The sequence below is a fragment of the Lolium perenne genome, chromosome 2, assembly GCF_019359855.2.
Source record: "Lolium perenne isolate Kyuss_39 chromosome 2, Kyuss_2.0, whole genome shotgun sequence".
Lineage (NCBI taxonomy): Eukaryota > Viridiplantae > Streptophyta > Magnoliopsida > Poales > Poaceae > Lolium > Lolium perenne.
The window spans coordinates 249,416,551-249,433,633 of NC_067245.2; the positions used below are offsets into that span (position 1 = coordinate 249,416,551).

The 17,083-nt window shown below is 45.6% G+C and overlaps 1 long non-coding RNA gene across 1 annotated transcript; it reads right to left on the reverse strand.

Annotated features, from left to right (window-relative positions):
- Nucleotides 1-4,299: 4,299 nt before the first annotated feature.
- Nucleotides 4,300-6,971, reverse strand: LOC127335556 (uncharacterized). Its single transcript, XR_007872872.2, has 4 exons — nt 6,890-6,971; nt 5,520-5,637; nt 5,270-5,370; nt 4,300-4,417 (listed from the first exon to the last, which is right to left on the reverse strand). It is a non-coding gene; the product is annotated as an uncharacterized lncRNA (long non-coding RNA).
- Nucleotides 6,972-17,083: the final 10,112 nt, after the last annotated feature.

Sequence of the window (17,083 nt, forward strand, 5' to 3'; positions counted from 1 at the left end):
GTAGTGGATGGTAATATGACGATCTTAGTATCGCGAGGTTTACCCATGATGGAGAATTTGCAGCGAACAATATTAATCCAAGTGAACTTCCAAATAAAGCTATGCTCCCCGGCAACGGCGCCAGAAAACAGTCTTGATGACCCACAAGTATAGGGGATCGCGATAGTCTTCGAGGGTAGTATAACCCAAATTTATTGATTCGACACAAGGGGAGGTAAAGAATACTTATAAGCCTTAACAACTGAGTTGTCAATTCAGCTGCACCTGGAAAAGCACTAGTAACAGGGGTGATGTGAAAGTAGCAGTAATATGAGAGCAGTAGTAATAGTAACACAGCAGCAGTAATAGTAACACAGAGGTAATATGATGACATGTAGAACAAGTATTTGATGATGAAATATGGACCGGGGTTCCCAGCGATCTACACTAGTGGTAACTCTCCAATAAGTGACAAGTGTTGGGTGAACAAATTACAGTTGGGCAATTGACAGGAATCAAAGCATTAAGATAGAACATCAGGCTTATTAATTATGTAGGCATGTTTTCCGTATATAGTCGTACGTGCTCGCAATGAGAAACTTGCACAACATCTTTTGTCCTACCAGCCGGTGGCAGCCGGGCCTCAAGGGAAACTACTGGATATTAAGGTACTCCTTTTAATAGAGTACCGGAGCAAAGCATTAACACACCGTGAAAACATGTGATCCTCACATCACTACCATCCCCTCCGGTTGTCCCGATTTCTGTCACTTCGGGGCCATTGGTTCCGGACAGTGACATGTGCATACAACTTGTAGATACAATCTAAGCAATAAGTATAGAGCTTAAATCTAAGATCATGCCACTCGGGCCCTAGTGACAAGCATTAAGCATAACAAGATTGCAGCAACAATAACTTCACAAACTTTATAGATAGACTAATCATAATGTATCATCCATCGGATCCCAACAAACACAACACCGATTACATCAGATGAATCTCAATCATGTAAGGCAGCTCATGAGACCATTGTATTGAAGTACATGGGGGAGAGAATACCGACATAGCTACTGCTAGAACCCGTAGTCCATGGGGGAACTACTCACGGAGCATGGCGGAGGCGGTGGCGTTGATGGAGATGGCTTCCGGGGGCACTTCCCCGTTCCGGCAGGGTGCCGGAACAGAGTTCTGTCCCCCGAATTGGAGTTTCGCGATGGCGGCGGCGCCCCTGGAGTCTTTCTGGAGTTTCGTCAATTGGTACGGTGTTTTTAGGTCGAAAGGGATTTTATAGGCGAAGAGGCGGCGCAGGGGGGCACCTGGGGGCTCCACACCATAGGGTGGCGCGGGCCCAGGCCAGGCCGCGCCGCCCTATGGTCTGGTGGCCCTCTGGCCCCTCTCCGACTCTTCTTCGGTGTTCTGGAGCCTTCCGGGAAAAATAGGAGGTTTGGCGTTGATTTCGTCCAATTCCGAGAATATTGCCCGAACAGCCTTTCTGGAACCAAAAACAGCAGAAAACAGGAACTGGCACTGTGGCATCTTGTTAATAGGTTAGTTCCGGAAAACGCATGAAATCATCATAAAGTGCAAGCAAAACATGTAAGTATTGTCATAAAACAAGCATGGAACAACAGAAATTATGGATACGTCGGGGACGTATCAATGCCTGCCAATCAATGCTCGCCGCGGTGGTGGCAGACTCCTCCCGTTAGGCATCCGTCTACATGGATCACGAGCTCGTATAGCTATGCATGCGGGTTGCATGCCTTCCTAGTTAGTGTAGCCTAAGATGATGTAGCTCCTTGTTGAGTCCTTCGTTATCACCATCCATGTTGTTGTCATCGCCGTGGATGGACATTGTAGAGAACGGTGCCATGAGCTCAAATGCCAGTATGTCCATGTTGGCGGCCAGGGTGGATACTGGATAGTAGTGACGAGGACGGCAACGGGCAGGCGTGCACCGGACGAGGAGCTCCGCTCTGTGACCTGCCCACCATCACGCGGCAGCGAGAACACCAAGAGCAGGTACTCGTTGATGTTGCATGGTAACTTGGCAGTCCTTGAAGTGCTCCTTGAGCACCTCTAAGCCCTGTAGATTGTGCGCAAGGCGGCGCAAAGAGGCAATACTATTAGTATCTCGGCCAGCTAGATGTTGTTGAAAGGGAGAAAGAAATACACGTACCTGCAAGGAATACTAATGTAGCATACATATACATGTTAATCTTGACATAGCACCATTGATTAATTATGATATTTAGGAGTACCAAAATTTTGGAATGGTCCGCCGAGTAAGAGCTCTTCAGATTACGTATCACTCCTAGACTCCTAGTTAGTGATCAGGTCACAAGCTTTTGGAGCTAGCAGAACTTTTTTTACTATTGATGTGTACTGCGCGAGTAAAATGCATCACGTACTAGTCCTGAAAGTTACTGGCTATGTCTAAAACAGTCCTGAAATTCATGAATTGCACTAATATAATGCTCGAAATTGCTTTAGATGTTCACCTACGGTCCTAGCTACGAAGCCCTACCGTATATGCTAACGTGGCAATGAATTGGGCCCACTACGACGTTCACAACGGAAATCCGATCGTTCCATGTCTTCATCGCGACCACCCTCCACCCTCCCACTGTTAACTCCGGCTGTGCGTAGGGGAGAGGCCGACGGTGGTAGCATAGGAGCTGTTCTCTGGGCTCGACGATTACCAACACGTTCTGTGTTGTACTTCTGCTTCCGGAGCATGTATAAGCCGCCGTGTTCGCCGGTGGCCGGCCGTCGTGTGTGTTTTGAGCAGCCGTGGTGGCCACACTGCCGGCGCGCGAGCCTTCTCGCGTGCGTTGCCTTTACGTCGATCGTGTCCGTGCCGCTCGTCGCTCATGGCTTTGCCGCCGTTCATGGTCGTGTTGTCGTTCCTGGACATGGCGAGCTCCCTTCCTCAGCCGTAGACCGTAGTCGTGGGCATCGTACACTCGTACATCGATGACCCGTGGCGAGCTGCCCATATGTGAGCGACGCACCGTCGGGGTTTCTCAACAGTAAGCACCTCGGCGCGGGCAACGGTCGTGTGCGGCCCGGACTCCGCCCAACGAAGGCCGTGCGAAGCCATCTCGGCCACCGTCACCGTCTTCGCGACGCTCTGGGTGGCGTTGCCGATAGTTCACCTATATGTGCCATGCTGATAGGCGCGCACACAGATTGCAAGGAGGATATATACCTGTGCCCAGCCTCCCTATACCTTCAAGTCACGAGCTTGCTGCTCATGTCGGCATCTTCACTGAATATTTTGGACGGGTTGAAGCCTACATGAACAGCGGGACCTCCAGGCCCAATAACACTAGTCGGCATTGACGTTTGGCACGCTGGACGGCTTGAGGCTGGAGTACATCGACAAGGACGGCAAGCAGCAGTGCTGCTCGACCTTGAAGCCTACATGAACAGCGGGACCTCCAGGCCCAATAACACTAGTCGGCATTGACGTTTGGCACGCTGGACGGCTTGAGGCTGGAGTACACCGACAAGGACGGCAAGCAGCAGTGCTGCTCGACCCATTTTTTAAGCCGGCTGGCTGAGCAGGGCATGCCAATCTGCTGGTGAGGTTCTGGTCTACGGCGAGCTCGCCATGACGAAGGTGGTGCCGAGCTGGTACCTGTACCAGAACGCGTGCATGGATGCCGCCTCTCATTTCGGTTGTGAGCACCGTAGTGGGCCTCATTGCCATGTCAGCGATATAGGTAGGGATTCTTAGCTAGGACCGCATGTGAACATGAAGAGCAATTTCTAGGACTGTATTAGCGCAGTTCCTGAGTTCCGGGACAATTTTAGACATGGCCATTAATTTCGAGGACGAGATGCATTTCACTCGTACTGTGCAGCTTAGCAAGATTCTTAGAAATGATCGTCATGACATCCCCTATTTCTTGGACCATCAGCATCAGATCACAATTCAAGCAATAATCATCAATAAAAGTGCAACAGCACAAGCCTACTCCCATCACAAGTCTAGCTAAACAAACATTGCACATCATTACAACTTCTGGCAATGAAACAACCGGTCTGGAACATTCCAGATTTGGAGTCACAGTAAGCAGTCAGTCAGACTACCAAATACAAATTCTGGTTTCGCAAACAAGAGGAGTTCAGCTTTCACTTCTTATTCTTCCACCCTCCAGTCATGCATCAGACAGCCAAAGCATCTCCAATCTGCCAAAGAAAGTCGAGCATCAACAATTTAGTCCATTTTCATCGATATGCAACTCAAACACACATTCAACTCACCCAAAATAGCACAATTATTGTTACAAGGCAACGAGACGCACCTATCCATTGCAGTGGTTCTTGTCCCCAGCCTCCGAGTGGAGGAAGTCGTCCTGAAGCTGCCGCCCATTATTCATCAGGTAACAGGAACGCTCCATATTCAGGGCAAGTGGCAACAATAAAATTCTGCGATGACAAGCAAACAAACAAAGAGAATGATTAGAAGAGATTCCGTACTGTCATGAAATCAACTCTGAGGATAAACTAGCAGTGTTGTTCATTTAGCATACACCTAAGCAGCAGCAGGAACACTCCCATTTATGTATTTACCAGTAGAGATGAGCAAAGTTTAGGGTGCGAAAAGCAAACACTTGACAGAGATACACACAAGGTTCAAGATTCATATGTGTCTGCATTTTACAAGCAGTTTCCTAATCGGAAGCAAACAACTACTTTGAAACCGAAATAACTAACTAGAAGAGGAACCACATCTATCCATCGTGGAGAAGCGGGTAGACTAGTAGTACCAAAGACCCAAGACAAGAAGAATATATGTATGATGCTCTGGACAGGAGTCAAAGCACCAGATGGCTGCAGCCAACTAATTCAAAAGCTACAACCAACCTAGAGAGGCACAAATATTTTGGCACCAAAAAATAGCAGGAATAATTGTGCTTGGAAGAACTCAAGAGCATGGCCAACGACATTAACAGCAGAGACTAATAATCTGGACGCGAAATCCAGCTGCAAGTAAAGCAAGGAACAGGGCAGCACCGGAACAGCACATATCTACTAGCAAACGTCTCACACAAATTAAGTTCAGTGTTCCAGCCTGCTAGCAAACAATTTGCAGCCAAAACATCAGCTAAACAAATCTGAATACCAAACCAGCAGGGGTCAGGCTGTACTAACACGACTCCCATCAGAATGATTTTTTTAGTTGGATGGCAGGCCAGACCTGAACCTTGGCATATCGCTACAGCTAGCATATGACAGGCCAGACCAGAGAAGGCAGGCAAGCAGCGGGAGGCACCTTACCATCATCTGAGCAGTGGAAGCCGCTGCTACTGGACGCCCATCCTCGCCATCACTGCCGCCTTGGCCTCTAACACCATAATAAGGTAGCTAGGGTGTTTGCCCTACACATAAAAAAAGCAGCATTTCATCATCACACAGATAGACACAAATAAGCAGTCAAGCTAAATTCACAACCTTGGCAACCTTGAACGATTGCATTGCATAGGCAGCCAAAACAGCACAATTATTGTTAAAAGGCAGCGCGACGCACCTATCGATTGCAGTTGTTCTTGTACCCAGCGCCCGAGTGGAGGAAGTCTTCCTGAACCTGCTGCCAATTAAGCTATAAAGCACGCTCCATATTCAAGACAAGTGGTAACAGGAAAATCCTGCGATGACAAACAAACAAAGAGAATGATTAGAAGAGATTACGTACTAGTCATGAAATCAAGTCTTGAGGATAAACTAGCAGTATTGTTCATTTAGCATACACCTAGGCAGCAGCAGGAACACTCCCATTTATGTATTTACCGTAAGAGATGGACGAAGTTAAGGGTGCCAAAAGCAAATAGTTGACATAAAATTCAAGATTCATATGTGTCTGCATTTTACAAGCAGTGTCGTAATCGGAAGCAAACAACTACTTTGAAACCAAAATAACTAACTTGAAATGGAAACACACCCATCCATCGTGGAGACACAGGTAGGACTAGTAGTACTAAAGACCCAAGACAAGAAGAATATAGGTATGATGCTCTGGACAGGATTCGAAGCACCAGATAGCTGCAGCCAACTAATTCAAAAGCGACCACCAACCTATCGAGGTACAAATATTTTGGCACACCAAGAAATAGCAGGAATAAGTGTGCTTGGAAGAACTCAAGAACATGGCCAACGACATTAACAGCGGAGACTAATAATCGGGACGCGAAATCCAGCTGCAAGCAAAGCAAGGAACAGGGAAGCACCGGAACAGCACATATCTACTAGCAAACGTGTCACACCAATTAAGTTCAGCGTTCCAGCCTGCTAGCAAACAATTTGCAGCCAAAACATCAACTAAACAAATCTAGCAGCCATACTGTTTGGCATGAACCTGGAGAGCATTACGAGAAGAACCCAAACCAGCGTTACTACTACAACAAGGACTGAATACGCGTATACATAGTTCACGGCCAAAGAGGCAGCATTCCAAAATTAGGACACTTCACCAGCAGTTCTTCAGTTGCTGGATGCCATCCTTGAGACGTGAATTAGATTCATTTGCATCTACATTCTACAAGCGCTGCCGTAACGTGGAGCAAACAATTAGTTTCGAACTGAAATAGCTAACTTGAAAAGGAAGCCAAGTACATTGGGGAGGCACGAGTGGGACAAGTACTGAAGAACAAGACAAGAAGAATCAATTTATGATGTCCTGGACAGAAGACATCACACCACTAGCAACCTAGAGCTAGTAGAAAATAGCACGAGTTTTGGCACCACAAAATAGGATGTTAATTATTTGACGGGCTTATGAGCTTAGCCCAGCACCATTAGCACTAGAGACTGATTGCGCCGCCAAATCCAGCTGCAGGCGAGCAACGGGCAGCACAGATACATCAGAGAAGGGAGGCAGGCAGGCAGTGGGAGGCACCTTACCACGAGTCGTGGTCCTTGTTGTCGTCTGAGCGGAGGAAGCCATTGCTCGCCCATGGTCGCCATCAGTGCCGCCTTGGCTTATAACACCATACTAAGGTACGTAAGTGTTAGGTTTAGTTCGTCATTAGGAAAACATTAACATGTGCTGATCATACTTAGGGCACCTAATTGACGTTTATACAGAGAAATTTTTAGGAGATGCACTTACAGGTAATTGGATTGGACATAATCGCCTGCTCGATGCAGGCTTGTGGTAGACCTCGTGGAGTTGATCATGGGCAGCAAAAAGGGTCGATGATGGAGGACGCCGCCGGCACAGCCTTGGAGTGGCCGGCGGTGGTAGTTGGCCTTCTGACCCCTTGACCACCCTTTTAGGATCGGTAGTTGAGGTTTGGGAGTTTTCCCGTACGTGTGTGTGTTCCCAACGGGACTTAACCTCCTCCTTTTATATCGTGGTGGTAAGGGTCAGGGACCAAAACCAAGTCGTTGGCTTGTGCTCCCGATCAATGCACAAAACGTGAGAAGTGGAGACTTTGTCTCCCTTATTTCTCTCCAGGTTTGTTACAACCGAAGATCTATTCCAACATTCTCCCCCTAGATCGTATGGATAACAAACATCATAAGCGCACTCTCAATAGGAATAACATACCAAAGTAAGGTGTTACAATGATCAATGGCATGCCATTGAACCTCAGTACTTATAGTATACCATCCTATCTCGAAGTGAAAAACATATTTCTTTATGGGAGTTGGTTTATTTGACGGTCCTTATTTCCAGAATCAATAGGCTCTCAAGCAACCCATGCCGGCAACATAATCATAAATATGGGCGAAAAGCCTTTGGTAAATGGATCCATAAAACATATTTATATACTTCATCAATATATTGATTCTAGATTCTATCTTTCACAACATAAACATATTGTCAATGGTCTTGGCATCACCATTTGACTTGTTGTTACTCGCATAGAAAACTGCGTGTCATAATGCAATAAGTGGTTAAAATGTTATCTACCACTTTAATTTCGGGAAACTATTTTGACATACTGCCTGATAGCCTCTTAACATGCTGCATTGTTAATTGCATCATTACTGATGCCATCAATGTATTTTGGAGCTTTTCCACGATATAGCTCCACATGCGAGGGTGAGGATGTGGCATGACGTGGAAACCTTAATATCCACACATCTCGCAAAACCAATGTCTGAATAACCCATAAAGTCGAGGTCACCAGACATCTCATTAATGAGCATGTAACTTTGTTGTCTTGCATGTATCGCAAGACTTTTTGACGGCTTTTCCAATGGTCCATTTCTGAACTTACTGTATTTGCCAATTATCCTGAACGTAAGTAGGGCATGTTCATTCTTGAATACACAAAGCTGCTTCTGACAACTGAAGCATAAGGAACCTGCGTTATCTGATCAGTTTAAAATGGTTCCTTGGACATTGAAATGCCCATCTTTATTGCCCTTAATATTAGTAGCAGGCGAGATAGAGTACTAGTGCATAATATTTTATTTTCGTACTCTATTTCCGTATGTCATCATAATATAGAACTTATACTCCTTTTGGACATGTATTTATATCTTGGTGAACCTCAACACAATCAAAGTGTGAGGCATTAGCAAAATTCTTCATCATAATTAGAAGATTGAAAACTCTTAGATAGCCATTAAGATTCAATCTACATAAAGTAGTGAAACTTGCTCCCCCTCGTCTTGAGGTAATATTGTAACATTCTTTGTTTAAAAACTATTAAGAATTCCTCAGAGTCACATTTGGTTTTGTAGAGCCATTTACGGCCTACCATTATTTAACTCATTCAGGAAATTCTAGTAAGTTTCATACATCATCGAAGCTCATAATATTCATCCTATATGGCAGAAAACCACTAAGATGAATTTCCACACACATTATTTATCACGGGAAAATGGTTGAGGCTCAACACAAGTGTTGCATTAGGGATTGCATAACTCTTAACCTACCTGATGCATATGAACAAAGATCTAATGGAATTCTCCTAAAGATTTATGCTCATAAGTTCCAGGTTCCGATGATCAATTTACTTTGGAGAACATGGCTCCAAACTTTATAACACTTTCGTTTAGTTCTAAACCACAACACCATTGGGAAGAAGGTGGAAAAGAACTTCATGAAATGTGGCACATGATCATAAATGACGTTGGTCGGAGTTACAAATCTGAACCATATGGTACCAACAAACTCGTCACTTTAGCGAAGCATGGCAAATGATCATAAACGACGTTGGTCAGAAATATAATCAAAAGCCACATGCTACACCATAATCGACATTAGAATGGTAAACTTGCAACTTTATCATTCATGTGTGTTTCACAATGTTCATAAGGGAGTAATAACACATTAACATGAAAAGGAGTCAAAGCATTAATGTGATTTTCATTCATTCACTCTCCAAATAGGACTTCTCGTTGGTTCCATCATACTCGGAGAATTAATACAATATCATTCTGGCGTAAGAAAAATGAGTGTGATGACCCATATTAAATGAGACATTCCCTTTCCCCCTTCGAAATGTGGTAAACTTACCACAATTTCGACGAGGTCTCATTTCTCACCTCTCTTACATCATAATTGTGTCATAGCACACATAATTATTACAAAAGATACATGCACCGAGGACACAAAAACTCTCACCACATGGCGAGACTTACATAAAATGATTGCATTCCAAAGAACAAAATGTTCATATAAAGAAACAAGTTGTCTTACAATGCTTTATTCGTCATTGTCCTCATAGCAAAACCCCTTGTTCATTGGGATGAAAAAAAGGGACAAAATCTTTATGAGCATCATTATAAATATTAAACATGAGTAAAACTTGCAATGATTAGAATCACAACAAGTTTATTTATTGTTCTAATCCGTATCACCGTTGGGCTGAAAACGGAAAAGAATCTTATTTCTTCAAAATGAGACATGACAATAATCAACGTTGGTTAGAATATTATCATGTACCATATATCATATGCTCATAAATAAAATCTATAATCAAAACTTCGTGTTGGTCCATTTTGACTAGAGAAACTCAATTGACATAACAACCAGTGAAAACTTTCGCCAATTTAATAGCCATCATTAACATAGAAAAGATCAAGATAATGATTCATAACAATTCACCGATCATTTTTCCATCAAATTTTGACACTATAATATCAATTAGGTGTCAAATAATCATTAAACTTTCAACGACATGATACAAAAGTACCGTTCATTTAATACATTAACATCATAAAAAATTGACATCTCACTGAGTAAACATTAGGGTAACATCCATGGTAAGAATGGCATTATTCTCCAAATAAATTTGAATATCAAATTACATCAAGCTTCACCAAATACATAGAATTTGGTAAGCAATAATAGTCAAATAAATGACCATATGTAACCATTATCACGTCAAAATTCTCTAAGGAATACATCTTCATTTGGAGAAATAACCATAACTTCATAATCATTATAATAGCCATTGAATCTTTAGTCAGTGCATGCACCAACATAATACTTTGTCATACTGGCTCAATATTCTTTGGCCGTGCAGTGCGGTGCGGAAAACCGAACCACATGGTCATCATCATAATACTCCTTAAGTTGGCCTCGGCCCATTAGTGATGATCACATCACTATAAATGCCATAATCATGATATCACCATAAACTAATAATTGTCATGTCACAATTGCGATATTAACATAAACCACATGCTCAAACAAAATTTATGTACACAATACACATAAACTTAGGAGAGCTACACAAAATTGTTCTCAATGTCAATATCATTTACGACATTTGTACTTCAACATCAAATTATATTAATAAGAGATCATTGAAATATGTCAAGGAAATGACATCAACATTAAATTTAAACGGAAGGAAAATTATTATCTTCCTCTGAAACTTCTTGCATTCTCTGATTTTAAATAGTACATATTACATCATCATAAAACTTTGGAATAGCACATAAAATGCACTGGAAAACAGAGAAGAAAATCTTTGGCCCAAAAACGTACTACAGCCCTTAACAAAATGCCGCCCAGAGGCATTAAAACGTTAGGAAGGCTACATGGCGAAGTAACCTGGGCTTGGCCTATTAGTCACATTTGGCCCAGTGAGCCAACATGGCCTGAATGACCTCCACGTTGTTCTCGACCGTCGGATACATCCGACGGCTGTGATCGAACCAAGCCGGAACAAAACCGGCGGCCGGTACCCTAACCCTAGTCATTCTCCCCCCACTCCCCCGATATTTCCGCCCTGACGAGAGAGAGGCGACGGCGGTCGGTGGCCAACCCGTTCTCTTCTCGCTCCTTGCCGACGCGGTGGCGGCGCTCGCCGGTGGAGCGTGCGCTGGACCAGGTCCCGCGCGCTCCTCCGTCGAGCGTTGCTTCCGGCGTCGTATTCATGCGGGACGGAGGCGGTGAAGCTCCAGGCCGCCAGACTGGCGTCCATTTCGGGCGACGGCGGCGCGACCCGGAGGCTCGGCAGCGCCCTCTACCTCTTCTTCCTTCCGCGCTGGAGCGCGTCTTCTCGCGCGTCCCCTTCGATGGGAGCGAACGGCGTCCAAGCCTTCTCAGTCGAGCTGCGAGCCCGCGGTGATACGCGACCGTGCCTGAGCATTTTGGTGATGACGGCGACTCGCGCGACCCGATGGTCAGGCGGATCTTCGTCCTTATTCACGGCGCCGATGCGCCTTTTCTTTCCGCGCATCTTCTCCAATGGGAGCCGATGGCGTGCAACATCAAGGCATCGACGCGAAGACATTAGGTAAAGCCCTCATACCTTTCCAAAAAAAAAAAGTTTCTCATTCGGAGATTTGGGGTTTCGGTGGTGGGTTTCTGGTGATTGTCTCTTTATTTGCAATGCAAAAAGACCTCTGCTTCTAATTGCTAATCAAGCAGAATAATGCTAAAACATAACTAATTCCCAGTAATCAACCGAGAAGACATAAACATGCTCACTAATTAGGCGAGGCTAAACATTATCTCCTAATCAAATTTAGGACTCTAAGATGATCAGATCAGCTCTGATACCATTGTTAGGTTTAGTTCGTCATTAGGAAAACATTAACATGTGCTGATCATACTTAGGGCACCTAATTGACGTTTATACAGAGAAATTTTTAGGAGATGCACTTACAGGTAATTGGATTGGACATAATCGCCTGCTCGATGCAGGCTTGTGGTAGACCTCGTGGAGTTGATCATGGGCAGCAAAAAGGGTCGATGATGGAGGACGCCGCCGGCACAGCCTTGGAGTGGCCGGCGGTGGTAGTTGGCCTTCTGACCCCTTGACCACCCTTTTAGGATCGGTAGTTGAGGTTTGGGAGTTTTCCCGTACGTGTGTGTGTTCCCAACGGGACTTAACCTCCTCCTTTTATATCGTGGTGGTAAGGGTCAGGGACCAAAACCAAGTCGTTGGCTTGTGCTCCCGATCAATGCACAAAACGTGAGAAGTGGAGACTTTGTCTCCCTTATTTCTCTCCAGGTTTGTTACAACCGAAGATCTATTCCAACACTAGGCAGCAGCAGGAACACTCCCATTTATGTATTTACCGTAAGAGATGGACGAAGTTAAGGGTGCCAAAAGCAAATAGTTGACATAAAATTCAAGATTCATATGTGTCTGCATTTTACAAGCAGTGTCGTAATCGGAAGCAAACAACTACTTTGAAACCAAAATAACTAACTTGAAATGGAAACACACCCATCCATCGTGGAGACACAGGTAGGACTAGTAGTACTAAAGACCCAAGACAAGAAGAATATAGGTATGATGCTCTGGACAGGATTCGAAGCACCAGATAGCTGCAGCCAACTAATTCAAAAGCGACCACCAACCTATCGAGGTACAAATATTTTGGCACACCAAGAAATAGCAGGAATAAGTGTGCTTGGAAGAACTCAAGAACATGGCCAACGACATTAACAGCGGAGACTAATAATCGGGACGCGAAATCCAGCTGCAAGCAAAGCAAGGAACAGGGAAGCACCGGAACAGCACATATCTACTAGCAAACGTGTCACACCAATTAAGTTCAGCGTTCCAGCCTGCTAGCAAACAATTTGCAGCCAAAACATCAACTAAACAAATCTAGCAGCCATACTGTTTGGCATGAACCTGGAGAGCATTACGAGAAGAACCCAAACCAGCGTTACTACTACAACAAGGACTGAATACGCGTATACATAGTTCACGGCCAAAGAGGCAGCATTCCAAAATTAGGACACTTCACCAGCAGTTCTTCAGTTGCTGGATGCCATCCTTGAGACGTGAATTAGATTCATTTGCATCTACATTCTACAAGCGCTGCCGTAACGTGGAGCAAACAATTAGTTTCGAACTGAAATAGCTAACTTGAAAAGGAAGCCAAGTACATTGGGGAGGCACGAGTGGGACAAGTACTGAAGAACAAGACAAGAAGAATCAATTTATGATGTCCTGGACAGAAGACATCACACCACTAGCAACCTAGAGCTAGTAGAAAATAGCACGAGTTTTGGCACCACAAAATAGGATGTTAATTATTTGACGGGCTTATGAGCTTAGCCCAGCACCATTAGCACTAGAGACTGATTGCGCCGCCAAATCCAGCTGCAGGCGAGCAACGGGCAGAACAGATACATCAGAGAAGGGAGGCAGGCAGGCAGTGGGAGGCACCTTACCACGAGTCATGGTCCTTGTTGTCGTCTGAGCGGAGGAAGCCATTGCTCGCCCATGGTCGCCATCAGTGCCGCCTTGGCTTATAACACCATACTAAGGTACGTAAGGTGTTTGCCCGCCCTACACATTAAAAAAATGCAGCATTTCATCATCACAGAGAACCATAAACAGAAATAAGCAGTCACCGGCACAAGCTAAATTCACAACGTTGGTGATCAGCAACGAATGCATTGCATAGGCAGCCAAAACAGAGCAGAGAGATTATATTATTAAAAGGCAGCGAGACAGACGCACCTATCCATTGCAGTTGTAATTGTCCCTGGCGTCCTGAGTGGAGGAAGCCGTCCTGAACCTGGGCTGCCCATGACTCATGAGCTATATATAAAGCAGGCTCCATATTGAGAGCAAGAAATTCTGCGATGACAAAGAAAAGAAGAGAATGATTAGAAGAGAATGTGTGCTAGTCAAATCCAGGTGCAAACGAATGGACCGGCGGTCGGCTTGGGTGTGGGTGTGGGCTGGCTTGGTCATTTACTTTACTTTTGGGTACCCTCGCCGTGTGCGAATGAATTCGCAAAAAAAAATACGGAGGAGCAATCATGGTGCGCGGGAAGCTGGAGGCTAATTCCAACCACATACTAGCACAGAGCTAAATGAGTATCATCGGATCATCCTCTAGCTAGGATTTTGACATATCCAATCGATCCATACATCGCGTCCATGGTCTCCGAGAGCTTGCACCCGGCCGCTTCCTCGCGCAACTCATCCAAAGCCTCGTCAATGGCAAAGACCATCTCGTGGTAGTCCAGCTCTTCCAAGAAGGCCTCCTCGTAAATCTCTTGCTGAACCTGATCGTCCAAGAAAACCTCCTCATTCACGGCCTCTTCTTCAACCTCGCCGGTCGGCAAGAAAGTTCCCTTGTCCATGCCCATCGCTGCCATCTCCTTGACGACCTCATTGAACTGGCGGGTGCGGGTGAAGTCAACGATGGTCTCTCTGGCCTTGCGCGCGCACTCCACCTCCCAGTCAACTTCGCCGGCAGCGGCCGCTGCAGCGATCATGTCGATGGCCTCGTCGATCTCGAGTGCCAAGTCGCTCATGGCTATCTTGTCCTGGTGCAGGACATCTTCGGCTGTCGCCAAGGGCGCTGCTACCACCTTACCGAGGGCCTCTCTGAGCTCGCCCAGGGCGTCTAGGACGTCTTCGTCGGTCTCGTCCGCCGCGATCCCGTCAATGGCCTCTCCGAGGTTTCGGAAGTAAGTGGTCAAGCCAGACTCCGCAACAGACTGATCGTTGCCGGCGTCCTGCGCCGATGCCATCGCGTCGACGGCTAGATAAGAGCTTGCGGAAGAACGCGTGTTCTCTCTGGATTGGCCACAAGAATCAAGGGAACGGAAGCGTGACAGAGATCAAGAAAGGCTTGTGGCTGTTAATATAGGCTGAGCCGCTGAGGCCTGTGCGTGTGGTGTGGTGAGAGTCGGATTAGGAATCCAGTTCAGGTCGCGGTTCTTCTCACATACGGATTAGGAAGACGGCGAGGAAACGTTATATGCTGACTTAGTCCTAGTGGGCTGGAATTTGGGTGTTTTTTTCCTTTTAGTTAGCTTGGGCTTTTATCTTTGGCTAGCTAGGGCTATTTTCTTGTAGTTTTAGATATGATCGGATAAAGTGGGATGAGGCCGGTTGGTCAAAAAATACGTGCAGCGCTGTTACGGCGTACCCTCGAGAGAAAAAAAAAAGGCAATGTGACAGCGAATAGCTTTTTTTCGAAATTCCATCGATATATGAATAATCAACAGTACAAAAATCCTAAAATTATAAAAATTATAAAAAGGTCATTGGATCATCTAGCGACGATTACAGACACTAGCACGAAACGAACAAAGCTTGTCGTACTAAACCTTGTTGTAGTAGAATCCATTGAAACGAAAGGATGGCAAGTTTTGCCTAGCTCCTTGAAAGAGGAGGATGACAGCACGCCTTCAGTTCACGCTAGTGTCCATAGTCATCGCTAGGTGGTCCAAAGTATACCTGGCCATGGGCAGCCCGGCCCGGTCGGCCCGGCCCGAAATTCCCGGGCCAAGCCCGACCCGACCATGCCCGTGGGCCGAGCCTGGGCCAGATTTTTTGGCCCGATGGTCAGCATGGGCCGGGCCTGGGCCATCATTTTACGCTATTTAAGGAAGCGACCCGGCCCGAGGCCCGACGGGCTTTCCTTATGATGGGCCGGGCTTGGGCCAAGATTTCCGGCCCGCCGGTCGGGCTGGGCCGGGCCTGGGCCGAGATTTTCCGCGTCGAGCCTTGGGAGGCCCGGCCCGGCCCGAGAAATGCTCAGGTATAGTCCAAAGATCTATCGGAATTTTCATCTGTAATTTTTATTACTTTTAGTGCTGACTGGCTCGATTATTAATAGTGCGGCAGAATTTTTGCAAAGAAAAATGGAAATTAATATCCTTAAAGACACTATTGTCCACACACAAAATCCAGGGAAGGCAACATGTTGAACCGCTGCTTCATACTGTCATATTCATATTGCCGTGCAGAACATCGGAAGCACGAGAAAACAACATAGGAGAACCTCTTAACAAAACACACCTGACACTATCAGCGCCCCACAACCACAAAGGAAAGTCGAAGCGTCGGACAACAGCTAGGATTTGTTTTTCTCATCAACAGTCAAGATTTGCTACAGCGGTTCAGTCAAGTCCCTGAAATTTCAACCAGAAATTTTGGTTTGTAACATCTGAGAGAACTCGCACAAAAGAAAAAAAACATTTAAAGATAAACTCTAATAAACGTATATCACAGGTTATAGAGATGGGTTAACTGTTACAACACAGCCAAGCAAATTGCTTATGTTTCATCATTCTTTGCTGAGGCTCGGTTCTAGCTTAACTGCAAATGATGATATCCATTGCCTGATCGACTCAATCTTGTTTACACTAACTCATAAATTTAGTGCCTTCAGTGAAATATCACGTCAAAAACATCAGTGAAGGTGTTCTTGGAAGCAATCATGGACCTCAAGTGTCCCTGACAACATAAGTTGCCTGGCACATTTACCCTACTGAACCTAGAGATAAACAACGCCAAAACAAACATAGCCAAGATAAGTGGCTCCTCCTTCAGTTATTCATCGACTATTCAGTCCCTCTCTTTTGCTTGTCTCCTGTCATTTCTCTTTTGTTCTCGTGTACCTGAAAATGCAAGGAAGAAATTAAGACGTCGATGGGCTGTCTAAACAAAGTTTGTACACTGGTGGAAAAAGGGGCTTTGGTCGCGGTTGGCAACTGCCATTAGTCGCGGTGGCGCAACCGCGACCAAAGTAGCGCGACTAAAGGCCCCCCCCCTTTAGTCGCGGTTCCTTACGAACCGCGACTAAAGGCCCGTCCACGTGGGCCGCAGGCGAGCGCCAGGGCGGAGGACCTTTAATCGCGGTTCTTCTAGCCAACCGCGACTAAAGGCCTCCGCAGGGTTTAGGGTTTAGCCCCCC